Genomic DNA, 25,973 nt, shown 5'->3' on the forward strand with positions numbered 1-25,973 from the left:
CTTGCTCTGTCATCCAGGCTGGCAGTGGTGTGGTCTTGGCTCACTGCAGCGTCTGCCTCCTGGGTTCAAGTGATTCTCCTGCCTCAGCCTCCTGAGTAGCTGGGACTACAGGCGCCCACCACCATGCCCTGCTGTTTTGTATTTTTGGTAGGGACGGGGTGGGGGTGGGGCTAGGGAGGGGGGTTTTGGCTATGTTGCCGTGAGATCAAAGCGATCCGCCTGCCTCTGCTGCCAAAGTGCTGGGATTACAGGCCAGCACCACTGCACCCGGCTGCTGTAAAGTCTTATTTCACACAGCTGAGACATGTTTTAGGAAGTTTGCTGAAAGACCCCTGGAGACCTCCTCATTGTGACCTCCCTGTTATTGTGTTTAATTTGATTGAACTTTTCTGCCCTCCTGCTTTTCAGCTTCTCTAATAGTCTCCCATTAAACCAATTCTAAGAACCACCAAAAAAGGGAAATTTTTTTTTGAAAGCAGTAAAATGATATGGACTGTTAGAATGTAAAATATATGAAATAAATCATTATATGTTAGTGCTGCTCTGACATAGGGACGTATTATTGAGAATCAACTTTTGCTTTTCAGAGAAATGGAATAATTGTATCGCTCATCTACGTAAACAAATTGAAGAATTGTCTGAAAGAAAATATGGTAAGTCTAAACTGGAAAAGTCCTGTAATCTTATGTTCATGGGCGTTTACACAATGGAGTTACTGTTCATCATGGGGGTACCGTGGACAAGCCCAGGGCTGCCGGCGAGTCATGCCATCCTTACACGTTTCTGCTTGTAAGGTGCTTTGTAGTGTCTACACACTGTTTCTAGATTGCTGCAAAGCTGAGGAAAAGTTGTATTTCTTTAATTATTAGTTAGCATTTCTTTTAAACTTTCAGTATGGAGATTGGAAATTTATTTACATATTTATTGCAAAGCCCTGGATCTTAGGGATTTCATTGAATTATTTATTTTATTTTTTTTTTTGAGACGGAGCCTCACTCTGTCGCCCAGGCTGGAGTGCAGTGGCATGATCTCGGCTCACTGCAACCTCCGCCTCCTGGGTTCAAGCAGTTCTCTGCCTCAGCCTCCCGAGCAGCTGGGATTACAGGCGCCAGCCACCACGCCTGGCTGATTTTTGTATTTTTAGTAGAGACGGGGTTTCATGATCTTGGCTAGGCTGGTCTTGAACTGGTGACCTTCTGATCCACTCACCTCAGCCTCCCAAAGTGCTGGGATTACAGGTGTGAGCCGCCATGCCTGGCCAAATATTTTTTTTTTTAAATGAATTGTTTCTCTTAGTCTGCTTTGTTAAATTTGGAATTCATCTGGGCACGGTGGCTCACACCTGTAATCCCAGCACTTTGTGAGGCCAAGGCAGGCAGATATCTAGGTCGGGAGTTTGAGACCAGCCTGACCAACATGGAGAAACCCCGTCTCTACTAAAAATACAAAATTAGATGGGCGTGGTGGCGCATGTCTGTAATCCCAGCTATTTGGGAGGCCAAGGCAGGAGAATCACTTGAACCCAGGAGGCAGAGGTTGCGGTGAGCTGAGGTTGCACCATTGCACTCTAGCCTGGGCAAAAAGAGCAAAACTCCATCTCAAAATAAATAAATAAATAAAATGTTCCGTACTCAACGAGGTGCCTCTATTGTCTCTACTTTTATCTTGATGCATCACTGAATTGATGTTAGATTTCAAATTCATCAGTGCCCTTATACTATTCTATCCTGAAGCCACCTTTATATAATGATGAAAGAAATTAGCGATTTGTTATTATCCTCTCTCTCTTGGTATACATCAAATGCTCACCTAAAAAGAGCAACAACCAGTGGAAAACACATGATGTTTTTATTTGGATGACTATTTACTTGTAACCTACTAGCAAACTGTAAAATTGTATGATATGCAGAATTTTAACTGAATTGCTTTAAGTGAACATTTAAACATGATAAACCATATTGATGGTATTTATTTTAATATACTTAAAATGATATACTTAAAATGATACTTTCTTCATCATAAGTAATATAACCTACTCCTCAATGAAAACCTAGCATTAAATTTGCTAATGAATTCAATGACATTTCCGTAATATTTTTAGTTACATGCTTAAGGTTCTCTTAGTGTTTCTCCCACTTTTTAATAGCTTATGCCTTTTTCACCTTTGGTTTTTTTTGGTTCATTTTAAAGCAAAAATCTCACAACATGTGATACCTGGAAACACTGTAACCTAGTGGTAAGACCATAGGCCCTGGGAACACAGGCTGGCCATGTCTCTTCTCCTGTCTGAGCTTTAGTATCCTCTTTTGTGGTCATGAGAACTGAAGATCTGTCCCGAAGATTTGATAAGATAGTAAAGTGCTTCACATAATACCAGACATATAAATACACAGTAAATCCTTCCTCCTTATATTTTTATTGATTGATTGATTGAGACAGAATCTTGCTCTTTTGCCCAGGCTGGAATGCAGTGGCGTGATCATGGTTTCTGCAACCTCCACCTCCTGGGTTCAGGCAATTCTCCTGCCTCAGCCTCCCGAGTAGCTGGGATTACAGGTGCCTGCCACCATGCCCAGCTAATTATTGTATTTTTAGTACAGACGGGGTTTTACCATGTTGGCCAGGCTGGTCTCGAACTCCCGACCTCATAATCTGCCTGCCTCGGCCTCCCAAACTGCTGGGATTACAGGTGTGAGCCACTGTGCCCAGCCTGTCTTTTCTCTTCACACCCACAGTTCATGATGAAATATTAAATATGTACTAGTGGATATTACTTTGCTGAATATTGCCTGGTGAATATTAAGTATTTATTCTCACCTTTCAGACATGAACTTATGAATTCAACAGGTGAAGATTTACAACTTGATAAATCAGCTTCGTGAGGTACATCTTCAGTCTTAAGTCAGATTAGAAGATTATGTGAAGTAATTAACACTTAACGTTGATTTAATGATAGCTTCCACATGAAATAGTATGCCTCTAAGTATTAATTATGTCCTAGGACAGGAGAATTCATGTTGTCAAAATTCTCATACTCTCTAGAACAATAAACTCATTTTCTTTTTATTAGTAAATATTGCATTTATGGGCAGAGAAAACTGAAAGAACAATATTTGTTCTACTTTTGAGATGCAAGATTCATGTGGCATAATGCATTGAACAGGTTATTATTGAAGTCTACACCAGTCAACTGAATAAGCATTCATCAAATGTCCATGATATGCAGGACATAAGTTTTCTTTTAGAGTATGGAGCCATGCATATTATCTTTTAATTAGATGATTTAGTTAGATATGTTTTTAAAGAAATAGAAATATAATTGATTTTCTTGTTTTGGCTCTGGAGTGGAGTGGGGACGAAACAGAATGGATTCACACTGTTTAGATTTACTAAAATGGAAGGATTGCAGCAAGATCATATCCCTAGTCTCCCCGTAGCAAATGTCACCTGCTAGCTGTTTTTTTTTTTTTTTTTTTTTTTTTTGTAAGCTGAAGTTTTGTTCTGTCTCCCATGCTGGAGTGCAGTGTTATGATCTCAGCTCATGGCAAGCTCACCTCCTGGGTTCAAGCAATTCTGCCTGCCTTGGCCTCCTAAGTAGCTGGGATTACAGTCCTCTGCCACCACGCCTGCCTAATGTTTGTATTTGTAGTAGAGTTGGGGTTTCACCATGTTGGCCAGGCTGGCCTCGAACTCCTGACTTCAGGAGATTCATCCGCCTCAGCCTCCCAAAGTGCTGGGATTAGGGGTGTGAGTCACTGCACTTCGATTTAATGGGATATTTCACTACGGACTTTGGTAAACAGAATATTAGCATTTTTGGTGTTCTTTTTATTTTACTCATACTATTTTTCTTTGGACTCAATCACAATAACAGAATTACAGATCAAAGTGTAAAAGTTAAAGACCAGTACAGATTCAATAATTATTCTTTTCTACATACTGTGTTTAAATGATATCCCTTTTTCTTTTTGTTCTTATAGCTCGAGCTGTAAAAGCCAAAGGTCCGGTGATGATCCCATACCCTTTTTTCCAGTCTCATGTTGAAGATTTTTATGTAGAAGGCCTTCCCAAAGGAATTTTCTTTTTTTCTTTTTTTTGGAGATGGAGTTTTCACTCTTATCGCCCAGGCTGGGGTGCAATGGCACAACCTTGCTGTTCACTGCAACCTCTGCCTCCTGGGTTCAAGAAATTCTCCTGCCTTAGCCTCCCAAGTCGCTGGGATTACAGGTGCCCACCACCACACCAGGCTAATTTTTGTATTTTTAGTGGAGATGGGGTTTCACCATGTTGGCCAGGCCAGTCTCGAACTCCTGACGTCAAGTGATCTTCCCGCCTCGGCCTCCCAGAGTGCTGAGATTACAGATGTGAACCCATGCCAGGCCAGGAATTTTGTTTTTTAGGAAGGCTTTCTACTAATGGAATTCCTGGCCTTGAGAGGATATTACTTTCGATGGAAAGGATTTTTTTGTTATTAAAAGGTAAGATTCTTGGATTCTTATTGGACTGTTATCTCTGTTATGAGTAATCCATCTTTAGTCATTCACCACTAGGGTTGTATTTAATTAAGTCTGAGTTATTTTATGGTGGTTTTGTTTTGTTTTGTTTTGTTTTCTTTTGTTTTTACCGAATTTTGTTCTCATTGCCCTGGCTTGAGGGCAATGGCGCAATCTCAGGTCACCACATTCTCTGCCTTCCGGGTTCAAGCAATTCTCCTGCCTCAGCCTCCTGAGTAGCTGGATTTACAGGCATGCGCCACCATGCCTGGCTAATTTTTTGTATTTTTAGTAGAGATGGTGTTTCACCATGTTGACCAGGCTGGTCTAGAACTCCTGACCTTGGGTGATCCACCCACCTCGGCCTCCCAAAGTGCTGGGATTACAGGCATGAGCCACCGCACCCAGCCTGGGCCTGCTTCTTTCTCTTTTTCTTTTTTTTTCATTAGCAGCTTAAAATTGGTGCCTTATTCAGACAGAAGCAAAAGGACATTAGCCCAGCTTTGGAAATAGGTGTGAGCCCATATATGATTTTCCTAGTTTCTCCTCCCCCTTTGCTTTTTGCTCTCTTGTTAGTATGTTAATTGTTTTCACTCTCTGAATCTTTTTTCCCCATTTCTTTGGCAGACATTTTTACTTGTCTTGGAAGAGTAGGTGAAGAGCTGTTTTTAGGACTCTTTGAAAGGGTACAGTATGGGTGACAGTCTTGGCTAATGGTAACATCCAGGGAGCTGGGGTCAGCGTGAGCTGGAATCAGTTCAAATTAGCAAAGCACTGGCACTCAGTGGCAGGAATACAAGTAACTGCAAAATGTTAAACACATCTGGAAAGGGATACTGACATCATCCTCAGAATCTGTGGGGAGTTTACATAGCCAGTTAAGACCCATTCCTCTTTGACCCTATAAAGATTCTTTAAAGAATAATACCCTTAGTGGTTTTCTAGCCAGCTTGCCTGCTCATTTATCTTTGAGGACGACATGCCTTGTGGAGCTCCACAGGCCCCAGAGGGGTGTGGATTCTGCATTTGAAAGTGCTGAAGCTGAGAGACTGGGTCTTGGTGGACCCCAAGAGGTCTGTTTCTCCTCTACTCTTCGTTCCTTTTTTTCCCAGCAGCTGGCATTGTTGTTTAAATGGGTTGTTCTTTGCTGTTTTAAGTTGTTTCATAGTGGTGTGTCAGGATTTGGGTTTTCTGAATACTTTCCAAGCTGGTGACTTGAGTGGTGGTTAGGGAGGAGCTGTTTTAGGGCTGTTCTGGATCTATTGAGGTCAGGTATCTAGATACTCCCAGCTTGTCTGTTGAGGAGAATGCTGTTCTCATTGTGCTGCCTTTGGTGGTGCTGTGTGTGGCTCTTTAGATGTGGGTGGAGGTGAGCTGGGGGAGTTAATGAGATCTTTTTTAGGTGCTTTTGATAAAGTAGCCTGCACTACAGGATTCATTGTGACTTTTTTCCTTAACCTGTGCATTTCTCTCTGCTAGCTTTTGCTGTCTTTCTCATGCCTTTGATTTTCCCAGCTCCTCTTGGTTGAATTAACCTAAGTGCTCTGCTGTGGTTTAAATGTGTCCCCCAAAGTTTATGTGCTGGAAACTCAATCCTCAATGCAACAGTTGGGATGTGGGGCCTAATACAATAGCCTTCATGAATGAGTTAATGTTGTTGTTGTGGTAATAGATTAGTAATCACAGAGTGGGCTTATTATAAAACAGAGTTCAGCCCCTTTTGCCCTCTTGCTTTCTTGCACTCTCTTTTCCTTCTGCCTTCTGTAGTGGGATGATGCAGCAAGAAGACCCTTACCAGATGCAGGCCCCTCAACCTTGGACTTCCTAACATCCAGAACTGTTAAGAAATAAAATTTATTCCTTTCCTTTTCTTCCTCCTTTCCCTTCTCCTCCCTTTTCTTCCCTTCCCCTCCCTCCCTCTCTCTCTCCCTCCCTCCCTCCTTCCTTCCCTTCCTCCTTCCCTCTTTCTCTTTCCCTTCCTTCCTTCCCTTCCTTCCTTTCCTTCCCTCCTTCCCTTTTTCCCTCCTTCCCTCCTTCCTTCCTTTTTTCTTTCCTTCCTTTTTTCCTTTTCATAAATTATGCAGTCTGTGGTATTCTTTTATAGAAGCATGAAATGGACAAAGACAGACTCCATTTTCAAGAGCAAGCACTTTTGTAGTTTCTGAGCGAATTTTGACTGCAAAGGAAGTTCTATAGGTAGCCTCAGATCCACTACCTAGGAAGCATGCTACCAAGCAGACCTAGGATCTAGGATTTGATCAAGTGCTGGGCAACATGATACCTCTGCAATTTAGCACCTTCCTATATACCTCCAGTTGGCTCAGCACATCAGGGCTAAAACTACCCCTCATATCCTAGTGTCTCTTGTAGGCAAAAGCCTTGCCTAAACCCTAAGCTGTTTGGCTCACATTCTGTCTTGTGCTTTGTTGTAGGGGGTTCAAATATACACAAAACAAATATGTTGAACCTCCATGCACCCAACCCGCAGATTAAGCAGTTACCTCCATTTTTCCAGATTTGTTTCATCTGCTTCAATCTCCCTAAAAGTTTATGTTTGTACAGGAAAGACTGAATAAATAGCTAATTCTCCACCCTACCTCTCATCTTAAGTCACTTTTTAGAGTAGTGAGTTAGTGACCTAGTAACCTTCCCTCTAATGCTAGTAGTTTTTTTTCTGAATACCATTATGAACTCATAGATTATTGTTTGCATTTGATGTATTTCAGGCCATTGCAGTCTTTATTGTTTTGGATGCTTACATTGTCTCATCTAGGTTAATAATTATCTCTTCAAGTTGACTTTCATGTCTTTTTGACGTGATCCTGTTGGACTTTGATGGCTTCCTTGCTTTCTGGCAAAAAAGATGTTCCAGGATCAATATACTGCACCATACATGGAGTCAGCCATTTCTCTAGGGAACCTTGATTCCTTTTAGTAGAGAACACAGTTTGAGGTCTTGGACTGAATGACTTTTGTGAACCTCCTCTCCTGAGACTACAGCCTGCATCCCTGCATATAGCCTGTTTGGAGCTCTTGCTGGGCACCAACAGATCTCCTAAAACTGCTATATAGTTCTGCCTCACTCTTACAAAGATTCATCTCTTGAGAGTTTTGTGCTCTACCCCCAGATGTGGTCTTTCTGGTTCTGAAGCTTTTGCTTCAGTCACCCTGAATTTTGCCAGCCCTATGCATGCTATACCTTGGATTGCCAACTTGCCCTCACTGAAGCCAGTTTCTCTGGTTAGAATAGTTGCCCCAACCCATGCCTAATACTCTAGTAAACAAGGTTCTACCTGGGCTTAGGTTAACTTTTGCTCCTTTGGGCCCTGTGTTCTACCAGCATTCCATTTATCTGAAACTCTCCCTCACCTTAAGAACTTATCTGTTCTTTAATGATTTACTGCTGCTTTCTGGGTTTGAAAGAACCCAGTTCAGGAGTTTCTGTTTTAGTTTGAGATCTTAAAGGCCTGTCTCATCAGGTTGGTGTCAGCCCAGCTAGGATTAGGCAGAATTGGGTGGGGGCTGTAGTGCATTTTTGGCACAGCATGTACCTGTCTGACTAATTCTCTGTCTTTTCTTTCCTGTTGCAATTCATGGGTCTTAGCATCTTCTGAATGGTGTTTAGTAGGTCATCCTGTTGATTTCCTGCTAGGGAGTAGCATACTCTGGCTCTGTACCATTGGCCAAGGGACTTAAGGATAGATGAAGGGCTGCGGTTTTGTTAAATGGAACAATATGAAGAGATGGCATTGTAAAAAAAAAAAAAAAAAAGGTTTGGCAGCAGGGCCCATTTGAATGGTTGGTCCTTGGCTCATTTGTTGATATAGGCAGATCCTTGATGGGAATTTGGAATGATCCCAAATATTGTAGATGACTGGTACATCAAGTCATCCTCAAGGTTGTCTGTGTAACAGTCTTGAATGATATTTTGTCAGTCTTTGGAGATTCTCTGTATAGGGTTTAATCATTTAGTTATTTCAGTTGAGCCTGTTTAGTTTCTTTGCAAGGAGATAAGAAATGTGAAAGAGATGCAGACATTAGGGAAAAAAAGTCAGGAGCCTTGTTTCCCCACCCTCTACTTGGGTTCTGGAACCAGACTCATAGGTGAGTAGTGAGGAGCTGGGCCCAAGCACATTAATCCTAGATCTAGCTCTGCTTTGCGCTCGCTCCAGTTCTTGTATCAAATTCACTTCAAGCCACCCAGAGTAGTATGTAGAGGAGTCATTCAGGACCGTTCTTATACTTCATTGTATCAAATGGGAGATCCAGTAATTTATAGCCTATTGTTTCTGGAGCCTGGAGATGGCTCTGCATAAGATTTGCTGAAGCAAATTTTATTACATTAGAAGAGAACCTAGCTGGCTGCATCCTACACTGGAAGCTTTTAGATGCTAATAAGGAGGTCATGTAAAGGTCACAGAATGACTCTGGAATCCATTCCCCGCCAAGAAAGAATAATGACATTCTATGTTGGCATCTTTTCATTTCCCTTTGATTTTGAGTAATAAATTCTCTCCTCACTTCCCAGCTGAACTGTTTGGGAGTCTCTATTCCCTAGAAAGACTCTGGTCACATACCCATCAGATTAAATTAGGTGAAAACTCTTTGGCCTTCGTGAATGTTGAAGGATTTCAAAGGGCTAATGGAAATTCTTCTAGAAGTAACTGCAACCTCCGCCTTCCAGGTTCAAGCGATTTTCCTGCCTCAGCCTCCCGAGTAGCTGGGATTACAGTTGTCCACCACCATGCCCAACTAATTTTTGTATTTTTAGTAGAGACGGGGTTTCACCATGTTGGCCAGGCTGATCTAGAACTTTTGGCCTCAGGTGATCCGCCCGCCTCAGCCTCCCAAAGTGCTGGGATTACAGGCGTGATCCACCGCGCCCAGTTAAACTTCAGTTTTTCATGTTCCATGCATAGGTCAGGGTCTTAGGGAGTGATTCATTCTAGCAGAACTCCGTGGATTTTAAGGCAGATGTTCCATTTATTAATTGACAAAGGAGGCATATTTCTCCCCTGGTAAACCAAAGATGTAGGTTCTTTTCCCAGAGACTCCATTTCCACTGTGAGGGTTCTTGGAAAACTAAGCAGAGGATGAGGAAAAGTCTGTGAACAAGCTTGCTGGTCTCTCCCTGTCCTACAAAAGAGCATACCTCTTCTGTAACCAGAAGTCCCTTTTGATTAGTCAAGGCTGGACAGACTGAGATTGGGTGTGTGTGTGTGTGTGTGTGTGTGTGTGTGTGTATGTGTGTTTGTGTGTGTCTTGAGACAGGGTCTCACTCTGTCACCCAGGCTGGAGTGCAGTGGTGAGATCAGAGCTCACTGCAGCTTCCACTTCCTGGGCTCAAGCGATCCTCCTATTTCAGCCTCCAGAGTAGCTGGGACTGTACGAATGTTTTACCGCACCCAGTTCATTTTCTAATTTTTTGTAGAGATGAGGTTTCACTGTGTTGCTCAGGCTGGTCTTGAACTCCTGGCCTCACGGAATCCTCCTGCCTTAGTCTCCCAGTGGGCTGGGATTATAGGTATGAGCCACCTCACCTGACCTGCGACGATTTTTCAACAATGTAATTTCTCTTTTACAGAGCCACCTAAGCTGAAGATTCCCTTGAGAACAAGTACTGTCCTGCGGTTTCATGGCCTTTCTTCCATCTGTGGTTCTTGCGAAGTGGAATTTAAATGACATCTTATCAAGATGGATAAACCCTAGTTTCCCAGTGCTGGAATATAGAAAATGGATGGACAAGTAAATCCCACTCAGCACCCATAGTCCAGGCATGGGGACCTCAACACACCTGAGCCCCAGACATCACCTTTCATTGTGAGTAGCTCTGAGATGACACTTCTGCTGTTCCCAATTCCAGCATTAATTGGATTAGATAGTTATTTTATGAAGAATTTTCATATGCGACAGTCCTGACCATATCTTCAAGTGAACAGAAAAATTCTATTAAAAAGTCAACCTTCTGTCTCACTCTGTTGCCCAGACTGGAGTGCAGTGGTGCAGTTATGGCTCACTGCAGCCTCAACCTCCTGGGCTCAAGCAATCCTCCTGCCTCAGCCTCACAAGTAGCTGGGACTACAGGTGCTTGTCACCACACCTCACTAATTTTCCCATTTGTGTTACATGTGGATTCCACAGGACTGACTTCTAAAACTTGAGTATGCATGGATTTTGGTATACACAGAAATGGGAGAGCTGGAACTAATCCCCCCATATACCAAGGGACAAATTGTATCTGTTTTTACAATTATACAGTAGGAGACTTTATGTTCCATGACAATGGTAATTTTTAATGACAGTTTTTAATTGAGTGAAATTACCATAAAAATAATAATAGTAGCAGCTAATATTTACTGAGCTGTTACTAGGTGCCTGTAAATAGCATAGATTTTTAAATTCTCCATAATTTTCCTTATTTCACTTAACCACTCTATCTTAAATTACTCATGCTTGCCTCAGTAGCACACATACTTAAGTTGGAACAATAGAGAGATTGGCACGGCCTCTGTGAAAGAATGACATGCAAATTTGTGAAGCATTCCATATTTTTTTTAAAAAAGAGAAAAAAATTACTCCCAGATTTTCACTGTGTTTGTGCATATGACCTTTTGTTTAGGTTGAATTATATCCAAAGATGAAATTTCCAGAAGTGAGATAACTGTGAGTCACAGGGCATGAGCATTCTTATTACCCTTGATGTAAATTGCAAAGCTTTCAGGCATGGTGGCTGTCAGCCTGTAATTCCAGCACTTTGGGAGGCTGAGGTGGGAGGATTGCTTGAGGCCAGGAGTTGGAGGAGGCAGTATAATGAGTCACTGTCTGTATGATTTAAAAAAAATTTCCAAGCTTTATGCTGGAAGGCTTATATACATTTTAAACACCACTAATACTACAAGAAAATGGCCATTTCACTGCACCTTCGCCCACACAGGTATTATAATTTAACGAGTTATTTTCTGTGTGATAAATGAAAGACCTCATATTATTACTTTGTCACACATTCTTTTTTCTTTTTTGAGACGCAGTCTCGCTCTGTCGACCAGGCTGGAGTGCAGTGGTGTGATCTCGGCTCACTGCAACCTGTGCCTCCCAGGTTCAAGCGATTCTCCTGCCTCAGCCTTCTGAGTAGCTGGGATTACAGGCACATGCCACCATGCCCGGCTAATTTTTGTATTTTTAGTAGAAACATGGTTTCACCATGTCGATCAGGCTGGTCTCGAACTCCTGACCTCGTGATCTACCCGCCTTAGCCTCCCAAAGTGCTTGATTACAGCTGTGAGCCATGCGCCCAGCCTATTTGTCACATATTTTATCTTTCCTTATGTTAGCTTATTAGCTTTATTTCTTTATTGTCCTTTTTTTTTTTTTTGAGATGAAGTCTCGCTCTGTCTCCTAGGCTTCAGTGTAGTGGCACAGTCTCAACTCACTGCAGCCTTGACCTCCTAGGCTCAGGTGATCCTTCCACCTCAGTAGTTGGGACTATAGGCACATGCCACTATGCCTGGCCAATTATTTTTATTTTTTTATTTTTACTAGAGACGAGGTCTTGCTTTGTTTCTTAGGCTGGTCTGGAACTCCTGGCCTCAAGCAATCCCCCCACCACCCCCTCCCAAAGTACTGGTATTATAAGCATGAGCCACCATGCCTGGGGTATCTGTGTCTTTTCCATTTATTTATAGAGTTACTTTGTCTTTTACTAATTCAATGATCTGTTTAATCTTTTATTAAATTATAAAAATAATAAATACTTTTAAATAAGTGAAAAATGTCCTTCACTCTTTAGACCCATAATCTTATCTCAGGAAATAATTGCAATTGAGAAAATGGGCCATATCCTTCAAGATACGTACATGGTGATTGAACATCACTTCCTATTTTCATATTTCGTGGACATTTGTGCCAATACCTATTGATCTATCTTAATCCTTTTCATGGTTGCATAATATTTTATTATATGGATGTATCACAATTTACCAGTACCAGTCAACTGCTGGAGGCATTTAGGCTCCTTCTAATATTTGCTTTGAGCTCTTTATATAATTAAAAATTAACCCCCTCAGCCAGGTGTGGCAGCTCACACCTGTAATCCCAGCATTTTGGAAGGCTGAGGTGAGAGAACTGCCTGAGTGTAGGAGATCACCACCAACCTGATCAACATAGTGACACTTTGTCTCTACTAAAAATTAAAAAAAAAAAATGAGCTACACGTTGCGGTGCACACCTGTAGTCCCAGCTACTGGGGAGGCTAAGACTGGAGGATCACTTGAGTCTAGAAGGTTGAGGCTGCAGTAAGCTATGATCACACCATTGCACTTTAGCTTTGCTAAGAGCAAGACTGCATTTCTTAAACAAAATAAAAATTAGATGGGAATATTGCTCAAGTCCTGGAGGTTGAGGCTGCAGTTAACTGTGATTGCACCACTGCAGTCCAGCCTAGGCGATAGAGCAAGACCCTTTCTCTAAAAATAAAATAAAATAAAAATTAACCTTCTATCATATTTCCCAGTAACACCTTCCCTCCTACATTTCTCCTAGAAGCCCTTAAATTTTGTTTTTCACATATCGTTTTAAACTTTTAAGTGCTGATGTCTGTCTGTGTCATCCCTCTTTTTTTTTTTTTTAATGTCTTTTTGTCACTTCTAGCTGGACCTACCATGAAAGACTTCTGAATCCAGGAAGAGAAACTGACTGGGCAACATGTTATTCAGGTACAAAAAGACTTGGACTGTAAGTCAAAAATGATCAAATAATAGTGCATGCATCAAGTGCAATGGGAAGCTCTTCTGGAGAGGGAGAGAAGCTTCCAGTTAAGGTGACATTGAAGCCAAGTCCTGTAAGATAAGGAAGAGTTGTATGAGAGTGGGGAGGGAAGGGGGAGGTGGAGGGATGGGGATTGGGCTGGGATGGCATGGAGTGAGCTGCCCAGGCAGGGAAACCAGCACTATACAGACCTGAACAATGAAGATGGCACATTTTGTTCAGGGAATGGTGAATTAAGTGTGGCAGAAATGCTTTGTAGAGACAGTAATTTTCTTGTATGGAATTTTGCCCAAGAGACCTCATTACAGTTTCTAATTTTTTGATGTTATCATGCATCACTGCCCTTGTCAGATAGTATCATGATCACAATAACATCAAGCATAATATTTCATTGATTCTCACAAAAACAGGTGGGTGCCACAGTTATCCCCATTATATGCACAAAATGATGAAGACTTGGGGTTAATGAGCGATTTGCCTAAGCTCACCTGAATATTAAGACTGAGTCAAATGTTAGTCTGGTCTGACTTTAATGCTTGCCTTGTTCATCAGCACCATGCATTGCCTCTCCTATGCAGTTAAGCAGGTAGGTGAGAGAAGAGCCCGTGTGATATCGGGGGAAATTCACCCCTGATATTTCATGTAGGTTCTTTTCTATTTTCCCTGAGTGTTGGCCGGTCTGAGAAATAAAGGGAAAGCGTACAAAAGAGAGAAATTTTAAAGCTGGGTGTCCAGGGGAGACATCACATGTCGGCAGGTTCCGTGATGCCCCCCAAGCCGCAAAACCAACAAGTTTTTATTAGCGATTTTCAAAAGGGGAGGGAGTGTACGAATAGGGTGTGGGTCACAGAGATCACATGCTTCACAAGGTAATAAAATATCACAAGGCAAATGGAGGCAGGGCAAGATCACAGGACCACAGGACCGGGGCGAAATTAAAATTGCTAATGAAGTTTTGGGCACGCATTGTCATTGATAACATCTTATCAGGAGAAAGGGTTTGAGAGCAGACAACCCATCTGACCAAAATTTATTAGGCCGGAATTTCCTTGTCCTGATAAGCCTGGGAGTGCCACGCGAGCCCAGGGCTTATTTCATCCCTTATCTACGACTGTAAAAGACAGCCGTCCCCAAAGCGGCCATTTCAGACGCCTCCCCTTAGGGATGCATTCTCTTTCTCAGGGATGTTCTTTGCTGAGAAAAAGAATTCAGCAATATTTTTCCTATTTGCTTTTGAAAGAAGAGAAATATGGCTCTGTTCCACCCGGCCCACAGGCAGCCAGAGTTTAAGGTTATCTCCTTTGTTCCCTGAAATTGCTGTTATCCTGTTCTTTTTTCAAGGTGCCCAGGTTTCATACTGTGTAAACAACTTGTGCAATTAATGCAATTATCACAGGGTCCTGCGGGGACATTCATCCTCAGCTTACGAAGATGACGGGATTAAGAGATTAAAGTAAAGACAGGCATAGGAAATCACAAGGGTATTGATTGGGGAGGTGATAAGTGTCCATGAAATCTTCACAATTTATGTTCAGAGATTGCAGTAAAGACAGGCCTAAGAAATTATAGAAGTATTAATTTGGGGAACTAATAAATGTCCATGAAATCTTCACAATTTATGTTCTTCTGCTGTGGCTTCAGCCGGTCCCTCCGTTTGGGGTCCCTGACTTCCCGCAACACGTTTCTCTCTACTCACAGACTTCTGACCAAATGTGTGTGCAGAGTTTCTACGCCAGTTCTCCAACTCTCTGGATACCAACCGCGTATCCCACAATTCCATTCTGACACTACCTAGAGTTAGCGCAGAACCCACAGGTTAGGGGCTCAGTCCCACAAGACCACCCTCACTTCAGATGCCAGTTGCAAGTCCTAGGTTGTCACCTGTATTTTGACCAACCAGTTAGAAATCAGGGTTTCCCATGACCCTCTTCTTGAGTTTAATTATTTACTAGAACAACTCACAGAACTTAGAAAAACAGGTTTTTTTCTTTTCTTTTTAAGAGACAGGACCTCGCTCTGTTGTCCAGGCTGGTGTGCAGTGGTGCAATCATAGCTCATTGTAGCCTCAACCTCCAGGGCTGAAGTGATTCTCCTGCTTCAGCCTCTCAAGTAGCTGGAATTACAGGGTTCCCACCACCACATTTGGCTAATTTCTTTTATTTTTTGTATAGATGGGGTCTTCTTATGTTGCCCAGGCTGGTCTCAAATTCCTAGGCTCAAGTGATTCCACCCACCTCTGCCTCCCAAAGTGCTGGGATTACAGGCATGAGCCAGCGCATCTGGCCACCTTATTTTCTATTACTGGCTCAATGTAATGGCTCCATCTCAGGAAAAGCCAATGAAAGAGATGCACAGGACAAGGTAAGTGGGGAGGGGCACAGAGCTTCCATGCCTTCTGTTGGGCACACTACCCTCCCAGGACCTCCTTGTGTTTAGCAACACAGAAGCTCTCCAAACCCTGCTGTTTGGGTGTTTATGGAGGCATGATTGATAAAATCATTGGCCATTGGTAGTTAAGTCAATCTCCAGTTCCTTTTGCCTCCTGGAGTTCAGCAGGTGAGGCTGAAAGTTCCAAGCCTCAAAAAATGTGGTTGGTGCCAGGTGCGGTGGCTCACTCCTGTAATCCTAACAGTTTGGAAGGCTGAGGCACATGGACCACTTGAGGTCAGGAGTTTGAGACCAGCCTGACCAACATGGTGAAACCCCGTTTCTACTAAAAATAACAACAATTAGCTAGGCATTGTGGCACATCCCTATAATTCCAGCTACTCGGGAGGCCGAGGCAGGAGAATTGCTTGAACCCAGGAGGTGGAGGTTGTAGTGAGCTGAGATTGTGCCATTGCACTCCAGCCTGGGCTACAAGAGCCAAACTCCGTTTAAAAAAAAAATGTGGTTGCTTTCTCTGGCAGCTAGCCCTCCTCCTGAAGCAGTCTAGGAGCTTGCAGCCACCCTGTTAGCTCAACAGCATCCCACATGCATTCTTACCATGCTGCAGATCTGAAAGACCTTAGAGGCCCTTGTGTCAGGAACCTGGGACTAAGACTAAATATCAAAACAGAAAATACTCCTATTACCTCTGTCATGAAGGGCTTTATAAGAGCTTTGGAAGCTCTATGCCAGGCACCAGGGGCAGAGACCAAATGTATATTTCTTTTCTTATATTGGAGACAGAGTCTCACTCTGCCACTGAGGCTGGAGTGCAGTGATGTGATCATAGCTCACTGCAGCCTTGACCTCCTAGGCTAAAGCAATCCTCCCACCTTAGCCTCTCCAGTAGCTGGAACTACAGGCGTGCATCACCATGTCCAGCTGATTTTAATTTTAATTTTGTAAAGGCAGGGTCTTCCTATTTTCCCCAGGCTGATCTCTAACTCTTGGCCTCAAGCAGTCCTTCCTCTTTGGCCTCCCAAAATGTTGGGATTACAGATGGGAGCCCCCATACCCACCAATCACAAGGATCTTTATAAGAGAAGGAGGTAGGAGAGTCAGAATTAGAGAAAGTGATGTGGTAATGGAAGAAGAGGTCAGAGAGGGAGATTTGAAGATGCTGCACTTCTGGCCTTGAATGTGGAGTCACGAGGTAAGTCAAGGAATGGGGGTGGCTTCTAGAAGCTGGAAAAGGCAAAGGAGCACATTCCATCTAGAGCCTCCCCCAGAAGGAATGCAGCCCCTCTGACACCTTGACTTTAGCCTTAATAGACCTAGTTGGGCTTCTGGCCCCCAGAACTGTAAGATGGTAGATTTGTGGTGCTTGATGCCACTAAATGTAGGGTACTTTGTTGTAGCAACAACAAAAAATGAACATGAAGCTGGGACCTCATGTTACAGTTGCTCACGCCTGTAATCCCAGAACTTTAGGAGGCTGAGGTGGGAGGATCGCTTAAGCCCAGGAGCTTAAGACCAGCCTGGGCAACATAATGAGACCTCATGTCTAAAAAAAATTTTTTTAAAAGGCCGGGCGCAGTGGCTCACGCCTGTAATCCCAGCACTTTGGGAGGCCGAGGAGGGTGGATCACAAGGTCAGAAGTTCAAGACCAGCCTAGCCAAGATGGTGAAACCCCATCTCTACTAAAAATACAAACATTAGCCAGGTGTGGTGGTGGGTGCCTGTAATCCCAGCTACTCGGGAGGCAGAGAATCACTTGAACCCAAAAGGCAGACATTGCAGTGAGCCAAGATCGCACCCTTACACTTCAGCCTGGATGACCGAGACTCCGTCTCAAAAAAAAAAAAAAAAAAAAAAAAAAGCCATGTGTTGTGGCATGCAGCTGTAGTCTCAGTTCCTAGGGTGGCTGAGGCGGGAGGATTGTTTAAGCCTGGGAGGTTGAAGTTGCTGTGAGCTGTGATTGCACCAGTGTACTCCAGCCTGGGCAATAAAGCAAGACCTTGTTTCAAAAAGAAAGAAAGAAATGAGCATGGTGGGAATGGGGACAGATGGCAGTGTTAAGTAGAGTGGTCAGGGTTGGCCTCATAAGTGAATATTGAGCAAAAGTTTGAAGCAGGTGATGGAGCTGGCCAAGGTGCTGAGGGAAGAGCTTTGTAGGCTGAGTCAACAGGATAAAGGCATTAGGAGGAAACCCTCTGGTGTGTCTGAGGCTCTGGAAGGAGGCCAGTGGAGCAGAGAGATAGAGGGAGTGAAGTCAGCGAGGAGGCCAGGGAGTTGCTGGGCTGGGATCGGTACAGATCGTGTAAGCCCTGGGACGCTATTGCTGGGGCTTTGGCTTTTACTCTGACTAAAATGGGAACCACCGAGGGCTTCTGAGCAGAGAGGCGACGTGATCTGTCTCCTGATTTAAAAGCACGACCTGGCTGCCAAGTTGAGAAAGACTATGGGAAGATTTGGGTAGAAGCATGGGGGCCAAGCTGTGGCAACATCCCGCTGGGAGATGATAGTGATCCTGACCGGGTTCACGGTGGTGGTGAGAGATGGTCAGAGCCTGGATACATGTTGAAGTCAGTCAGTAGGATTTCCTGACAGACTGGATGTGAGCTGTGAGAGAAGGCAGTGGTCAAGGTTGAGTTTGATTCTGATTGAATTATTAAGTAATTTTAAAAAACACTACTGCCTTTCCCAATCCTACCAAGTAAAGGATGCTAGATAAAAGAAATCTCAAATTAGGCCAGGTGCAGTGGCTCACACCTATAGTTCCAACAGTTTGAGAGGCAGAGATGGGAGTATGTTTTAAGGCCATGAGTTTGAGAGCAGCCTGGGCAACACAGCAAGACCTCCTCTCTACAAAAATAAAAAAATAAATTTAATAAAATAAAATAAATATAGCCAGGCATGATGGTATGTACCTATGGCCCCAGTTACTCATGTGGCTGAGATGGGCAGATCTCTTGATTCTAGGAGTTTGAGGCCAGCTTGGGCAACATAGCAAGACTTCTCTCTCTACAAAAATGAAAAAAATGCCTGACATGGTGGTACTTGCCTGTATTCCCAGGTATGGGGGCAGCTGAGGCAGGAGCATCTCTTGAGCCCAGTTGGTCAAGGTTGCAGTGAGCTATGATTATACCACTGCACTCCATCCTGGGTGACAGAGTGGGACCCTGTCTCAAAATACAAATACAAATGAAATCTCAAGTCAGACCAGTCCCTTCTAGGCTATGTAGGCCTTGTAACCACATAGCTGCATGATCGGGTTTGTGTGGCTGTGGATGAGGAGACCCCTGTCCAATTGTTGGCTATGTAACCAGTTTATTTTTCAATATAGTAATCAAATATATTTCATCATACTTGATGGTCTCAGATATGTGTGGATTTTGGAATTCCCCTTGGAACAGGTTGTAACATCTTACTGGCTCCATAATTCCATATATTTTTTAATCTGATCAGTTTTTAATAAGATCAGAATTGATATTAGACTACTTAATCAGTTTTGTTAATGAGAAAATGAAATTGGGTTGTTTGCATTTTATCCAAGATGGGTGTCATATTGGCTACATCTCATCAATACTTGAACAAATGCAAAATTAGAGCTTCTTTATCATGAAACACGATGTAATTCTTGAAGAAGATGCCCTTTCTTTTTTTTCTTTTTTTTTTTAAGATAAGAGTCTTTCTCTTGTCACCCAGGCTGGAGTGCAGTGGTGCGATTTTGGCTCACTGCAACCTTCACCTTCTGGGTTCAAGCAATTCTCCTGCCTCAGCCTCCCGAGTAGCTGAGATTACAGGTGCCCGCCACCATACCCAGCTAATTTTTGTATTTTTAGTAGAGATGGGGTTTCACCATGTTGGCCAGGCTCCTCTGGAGCTCCTGACCTCAGGCAATCTGTCTGCCTCAGCCTCCCAAAATTCAAGGAGTACAGGTGTGAGCAACCACGCCCAGCCTCCATTTCTTTTTTGTAGTCTTTAATAAACAGCTGCTATCATTGCAGACTTGCTATTTAGGCACTTAGGAATTTTTCACTAGAAGGCATGTAAATAGAGACCATGGGCATTTGTAATGAATTTAGCATTCATTCTTTGACTACATGACTGTCCCCAGAGCTGTAACTTTATTGAATTTTTTAGAAGCTATTTAGCTAGCAACTGAGCCTAACCAGCCACTCACCGTCATTATTCAGTGCTCTTTTATTGTCTATTTCTCCTCCAACTTGGCTACACTCACAAAGTGATAAAAGCTTGCATTTGTTTTCTTTCCTTTTCAGAGACAGCGTCTTGCTCTGTTGCTCAGGCTACAGTACAGTGACATGATCATGGTTCACTGTAGCCTCAAACTCCTGGGCTCAAGCGGTTCTCTCACTTCAGTCTCCCAAGTAGCTGGGACTACAGACATGTGCCACCATGTCCAGCTAATTTTTTATCATAGAGACAGGATCTTGCCACGTTGCTCCGACTGGGCTCAAAACTCCTGACCTCCAGTGATCCTCCTGCCTCAGCCTCCCAAAGTGCTGGGATTACAGGCAGGCATGACCACCTGTCCCCAGCCCCCTATTATTATTATTTTAAATAATAGCTTTATTAAAATATTCACATATCATTCACTTTATTTATTGAAATCTGCAATTCAGTAGGTTTTAGAATATTCACAGAGCTGTGCATCGATCACCAGTCACTTTTAGAACCTTTCATTACCCTATAGAGAAATCCATACCCCGTAGCCACTACCTCCTACTCTCCCCACCTACCTTCTCCCACCTACCTTCTCCCCCAGCCTTAGGCAACCATTGATTAATTTTTTTGTCACTATAGATTTGCCTAATCTGGACAAATAGAATTGTACAATATGTGATCTTTTGTGGTTTTTTTTCCCTCTTAGCACGGTGTTTTCAAAGTTCCTTTATGTCATAGTGTGTATCAATATTTCATTCCTTCTATGGCAGTATTCCATGGTAGAGACACACTGCATTTTGTTTATCTGTTCATCAGTTGGTGGATATTTGGGTTGTTTCCATGTATTCCATGTATTGGTCATTATGAATAATGCTGCTATGAAGATTGTTGTACAAGTTTTTGTGTGGACATATATTTTTATTTTTCTGGGATATATGCCTAGGAGTGAAATTGTTGCATTATAGGATGACTGTACATTTAGCCTTTTGAGAAACTGCCAGACTGTTTTCTAACGTGGCTACACCAGTTGGGTGCAATGGCTCACACCTGTAATCCCAGCTACTCAGGAGGCTCAGCTAGGAGGATGGCTTGAGCCCATGAATTCAAGACCAGCCTGGGCAAGATAGTGAAACCCTGTGTTGATTTTTTAAAAATCCAATTAAAATGACAAGAAAAGAAATACCCAAACAAAATGGTTACACGATTTTATGTTCCCACCAGTAATGTATGTGGGTTCCAATTCCTCCACATCTTCACTGACATTTTTTTTTTTTTCTAGATAGGGGCTTGCTCTGTCTCTCAGGCCGCAGTGCAATGATGCCATCACAGTTCACTGCAGCCTTGACCTCCCAGGCACAAGTGATTCTCTCATCTCAGCCTCCTGAGTAGCTGAAAATTACAGGTGTACACCACCATGCCTGGCTAATTTTTATATATTTTTTGTAGTGATGGGATTTTACTATGGTGCCCAGGCTGGTCTCATACTCCTGGCCTCAAGTGATCTGCCCACCTCAGCCTCCCTAAGTTCTGGAATTACAGGCTGCCACCATGCCCGGCCTTCACCAACATTTGCCATTATCTGTTTTTTTTTTCTTCCTTTATACCTTAAAGCAGTATAAGAACAAGTGTCTTCAATTATAGGAAACAGTATAATCCCAGGGCATTGGGAGGCTAAGACAGGAAGATGTCTTGATGCCAGGAGTTTTTTTTGTTGTTGTTGTTTTTGTTTTTGTTATTGTTGTTGTTTTTGACAGAGTCTCGCTCTGTCACCCAGGGTGGAGTGCAGTGATGGGGTCCACTGCAGCCTCCACCTCCCAGGTTCAAGTGATTCTCCTGCCTCAGCCTCCCGAGTAGGTGAGACTACAGGTACACGCCACTACTGCCCAGCTAATTTTTGTATTTTTGATAGAGTCAGAGTTTCACCATGTTGGCCAGGCTGGTCTCAAACTCCAGACTTCGGGTGATTTGCCTGCCTTAGCTTCCCAAAGTGCTGGGATTACAAGCATGAGCCACCATGCCCAGCCTGATGCCAGGAGTTTTAGACTAGCCTGGGCAACCTAGCAAGACCTTGTCTCTACAGAATATTTAAAAATTAGCCAAATGTGGTGGTGCCTGTGTATAGTCTCTCTCCCTCTCTCTTTTTTTTTTCTTTCTAACTTTTTGTGACATGGTCTGGCTCTGTCACCCAGGCTGAAGTGCAGTGGTGTGATCATGGGTCACTGCAGCCTGAAACTCCTGGGATCAAGTGATCAATCCTCCCACCTCATCCTACCAAGTAGTAGGGACCGCAGATGTGTGCCACCCAGGTCTTGCTATGTTGCCCAGGCTGGTCGTGAGCTCCTGGCCTCAAGCAATCCTCTCACCTTGGCCCCCCACAGTGCAAGGATTACAGGTGTGTGCCACCATGCCTGGCCCCTACCCTGCCTATTGAGAACCAAAAGAAGGATCCAAATTCTCCTTAGCTCAACTCGAGCCATTTCCTGATTGCTTCATCAGCAAGGAGCTGGTTATTGGGCTGTCCAGGCCTCCCAAGCAGCACAGAAATGACGTGAAGGAGTTTTCCTGCTGCTCCACTCTGTAAGGAGTTGGAGGGTGATGTTTACTCATTTGCAGACAGAGATGCCTTGTAGGCACCTCAGGATGGAGAGGACCCTGATTCCAATGTCCTTTTTTTCTTTAGAAACAGGACCTTGCCCTGTCACTCAGGATGGAGTTCAGTGGTCCTATCATGGCTCATTATAGCCTCAAACTCCCAGGCTCAAGCAATCCTACCATGTCAGCCTTCCCAGTAGCTGGGACTACAGGTAAGCATCGTGACACTCAGTGAATTTTGTTTTTATTTTGTTGTAGAGATGGGATCTCAGTATGTTGCCATGGCTGACCTTGAACTCCTGCACTCAAGGGATTTTCCTGCCCTGGCCTCCCAAAGTATTGGTATTACAGGCATGAGCCATTGTGCCCACCGTCTCTGGTTCTTAACCTTCTGCCTCCCTCTTCCAGTTTTAAAGAATGCTTATAATTACATGGGCTCTCCTAGATACTCCAGGATAATCTTGCTTTAAGGTCAGCTGATGAGCAACATTAATTTTATCTGCACTCTTAATTCCCCTTTCCTATGTAATTGTGCTGTGTAACATAGGACATGAGCAATTGGTGGCGGTGGGAGTTATTACTTTGGCCACCACAGTAACTATTTTATGCCAGGTACTCAGCTAAGCACTGGTGAATTAAGCATGAATAACACACACTCCCTAATCTCCATCCATTCATGGGAGGAGCACCTCACCTGCCATGCTCCTGAGAGTCTCGGGAGTCAAAGAAGTCTTCTATGAGGAGGTGATGCCAAAGCGGACAAGTGACAGAGGAGTCGAAGCTAGCTAGGAAGAGAGTAGAGGTTTAAGGGGAAGCATATTATAAGCAGAGGATATTACCCACTTCAGAGACTCCAGAGGAGAAAGAGTGTGCGTTGAAGGGGCAGATGAGGCTCAGTTGGACTCCATAGCAGATGAAATGGAGAGGGGCAAGCAGTGAGGCTGCCTTGCAAGGCAGGGCAGAGCAGGGGCTGTTAAGGAGTTTGGACTTAATCCCTGAGGCAAGGAGAAGTGATGTAAATGGGGGAGTAACATGATGAGATTCATGGATTAGAGACATGGCTCAGGCTGCTGTAGAGAAGGCACCAGGGAGAGCAGATGGCTCAATGGGTGTGCAGGAGACCTCTCACTGAGTTTAGGGAGAGGTTTTTAAAACAGAAGAAGTTTGAGTAATTTAAATGAAGATGGGAAGGAGCTAAAAGTGGGGGATAGGTTAAAGATACAGGAAAGTGGGAGGAAGAACTGACAAGTGAGGTTCCAGAGAGGGCAGGAGAAGAGGAGATTCCCATAGGGGGATTAACACTTTCTTTTCTTTTTTCTTTCTAAGACAGGGTCTCACTCTGTCGCCCAGGCTGGAGTGCAGTGGCATGATCTTGGCTCACTGTAGTGTAGACTTCCCAGGCTTAAGGGATTTCTCCCACCCCAGACTTCCAAGTAGCTGGAACTACGGGTGTGCACCACCACCACACCTGGCTAATGTTTCTTTTTTTGGTAGACACAGAGTCTCACTATTTAGCACTGATTGGTCTCCAACTCCTGGCCTCAAGCAATCCTCCTGCCTAGGCTTCCCAAATTGCTGGGATTACAGGCATGAGCCACAATGCCTGGCCTCTGCTAGTTCCGTATTCTCTAGAGTTGTCTTTACTTTGTGCTAGTGTGTCCCTCATTGTGCTGATCCTCTGTAAAAATTAATACCTTTTTTTTTTTTTGAGATGGAGTTTCACTCTTGTTGCCCAGGCTGGAGTGCAATGGCGCTATCTCGGCTCAGCACAACCTCCACCTGCGAGGTTCAAGCGATTCTCCTGCCTCAGCCTCCCGAGTAGTTGAGATTACAGGCATGTGCCACCATGCCCAGCTAATTTTGTATTTTTAGTAGAGATGGGGTTTCTCCATGCTGGTCAGGCTGGTCTCGAACTCCTGACCTCAGGTGATCTGTCTGCCTTGGCCTCCCAAAGTGCTGGGATTACAGGCATGAGCCATTGTGCCTGGCCAAAATTAATACTTTTTATATTAAATTTACATATATATTCGTTTTTTCTTTTTGATACTGGGTCTAACACTGTCACCCAGGCTGGAGTACAGTGGCACAACCTCTGCTCACTGCAGCCTCCACCTGCCAGGCTCAAGCAATTCTCCTGCCTCAGCCTCCCGAGTAGCTGGGATTACTGGTAAGTGCCACCACACCCAGCTGATTTTTGTGTTTTTTGTAGAGACGAGGTCTCGCCATGTTTTCCAGACTGTTCTCAAACTCCTGAGCTCAAAGCAGTCCACCCACCTTGGCCTCCCAAAGTGCTGGGATTACAGGTGTGAGCCATCTTGCTCATTCTAGTTTAAACTTTTGAGTGGTTTGTGTCTCCTGATTGGACTCCTACAAATACAGAATTGATGCTAGGAAGGGTACCAAGAGATAGACGCACACAGATGGGATTTGGGAATAGGTTTGGTTATCCAAGGAGCAGTGCTGAGCTCCTTGCTAATGGGATATGGGATGCTGGTGATTTCCAGGAAGTGACCTCACAATGACTCAAGCTACCACATACTGTTGATTGTGAAATGCCGGTTGAAGCATATGTCCTGCGAGCTTAGGGGTGCTACAAGTTGACCACTGCAGCAGAAAAGATGACTCTGAAGAATGGCATGGGATGGATCCTCTCGAATGTACTTGAGCAGCGGTCTCCAACCACAGGGCCACAGAGCTGGAGGTGAGCAGCAGGCGAGTGAAGGGAAACTTCATCTGTATTTCTAGCCCCTCCCATTGCTTGCATGAGCACCTGAGCTCCATGTCCTGTCAGATCAGCAGCAGCATTAGATTCTCATAGGAGCACAAACTCTGTTGTGAAGTGTGCATGCGAGGGATCTTGGTTGTGTACTCCTTATGAGAATCTAATGCCTGATATTCTGTTACTGTCTCCCATCACCCCAGATGGACAGTCTAGTTGCAGGAAAACAAGCTCAGAGATCCCGCTGAGTCTACGTTATAGTGAGTTGTAGAATCATTTCATTATATATTACTATGTAGTAATAATAGAAATAAAGTGCACAATATATGTAATGCACTTCAATCATCCTGAAATTATTCCCTCATTCCCAGTCTGTGGAAAAATTGTCTTCCACACATTCACTCTGTTTTTTGGTAGAGGCAGGGTCTTAATATATTGCCCAGGCTGATCTCAAGCTCCTGGCCTCAAGTAATATACCTCTCTCAGCCTCCCAAAGTGCTGAGATTACAGGCATAAGCCACCACCCTCAACCAAAACTTTCTTAAACCAAATAAAAATTAAGTGAGATTACTTGAGCCCAGGTGGTCAAGGCTGCAGTGAGCCTGATTGCACCACGACTCCAGCCTAGGTGACAGAATGAGACTGTCTCAAAAAATAAAATAAAATAAAATAAAATAAAATAAAATAAAATAAAATACAAATTAACCCTTTATGACATTCCCAGTAACTTTCCCTCCTAAGTGTTCCCCACAAGTCTTTGAATTCTGTTTAATTTTCACATAACATTTAAGACATTAAAGAACTTATGTCTGTCTGTGTCATCCCTTTATGTCAAAAGATGTCTTTTTGT

At 43.6% G+C, this 25,973-nt stretch overlaps 1 protein-coding gene and 1 non-coding gene across 14 annotated transcripts in view; both read left to right on the top strand.

Annotated features, from left to right (window-relative positions):
• LOC115936299 (putative uncharacterized protein FLJ44672) overlaps nucleotides 1–25,973 on the top strand; it is a 53,347-nt gene continuing 27,374 nt past the window's right edge. For 5 of the 13 annotated variants that reach the window (XM_063705566.1, XM_063705569.1, XM_063705567.1 and 2 more), the window contains exons 1-8: nucleotides 3–147; nucleotides 588–653; nucleotides 3,981–4,478; nucleotides 10,078–10,313; nucleotides 13,140–13,204; nucleotides 15,428–15,617; nucleotides 22,493–22,616; nucleotides 24,909–25,105. The gene's annotated coding sequence lies outside the window, so the exon portion shown is untranslated. Of the gene's footprint in view, nucleotides 148–587; nucleotides 654–3,980; nucleotides 4,479–10,077; nucleotides 10,314–13,139; nucleotides 13,205–15,427; nucleotides 15,618–22,492; nucleotides 22,617–24,617; nucleotides 25,106–25,973 lie in introns of those variants that run through there. The other 8 variants (XM_063705574.1, XM_063705576.1, XM_063705575.1 and 5 more) reach the window with 5 other exon arrangements.
• LOC129533338 (U6 spliceosomal RNA) lies at nucleotides 10,943–11,046 on the top strand. The gene has a single exon (XR_008679480.1). It is a non-coding gene; the product is annotated as a U6 spliceosomal RNA (small nuclear RNA).

Source organism: Gorilla gorilla, chromosome 3, assembly GCF_029281585.2.
Source record: "Gorilla gorilla gorilla isolate KB3781 chromosome 3, NHGRI_mGorGor1-v2.1_pri, whole genome shotgun sequence".
Classification (NCBI taxonomy): domain Eukaryota; kingdom Metazoa; phylum Chordata; class Mammalia; order Primates; family Hominidae; genus Gorilla; species Gorilla gorilla.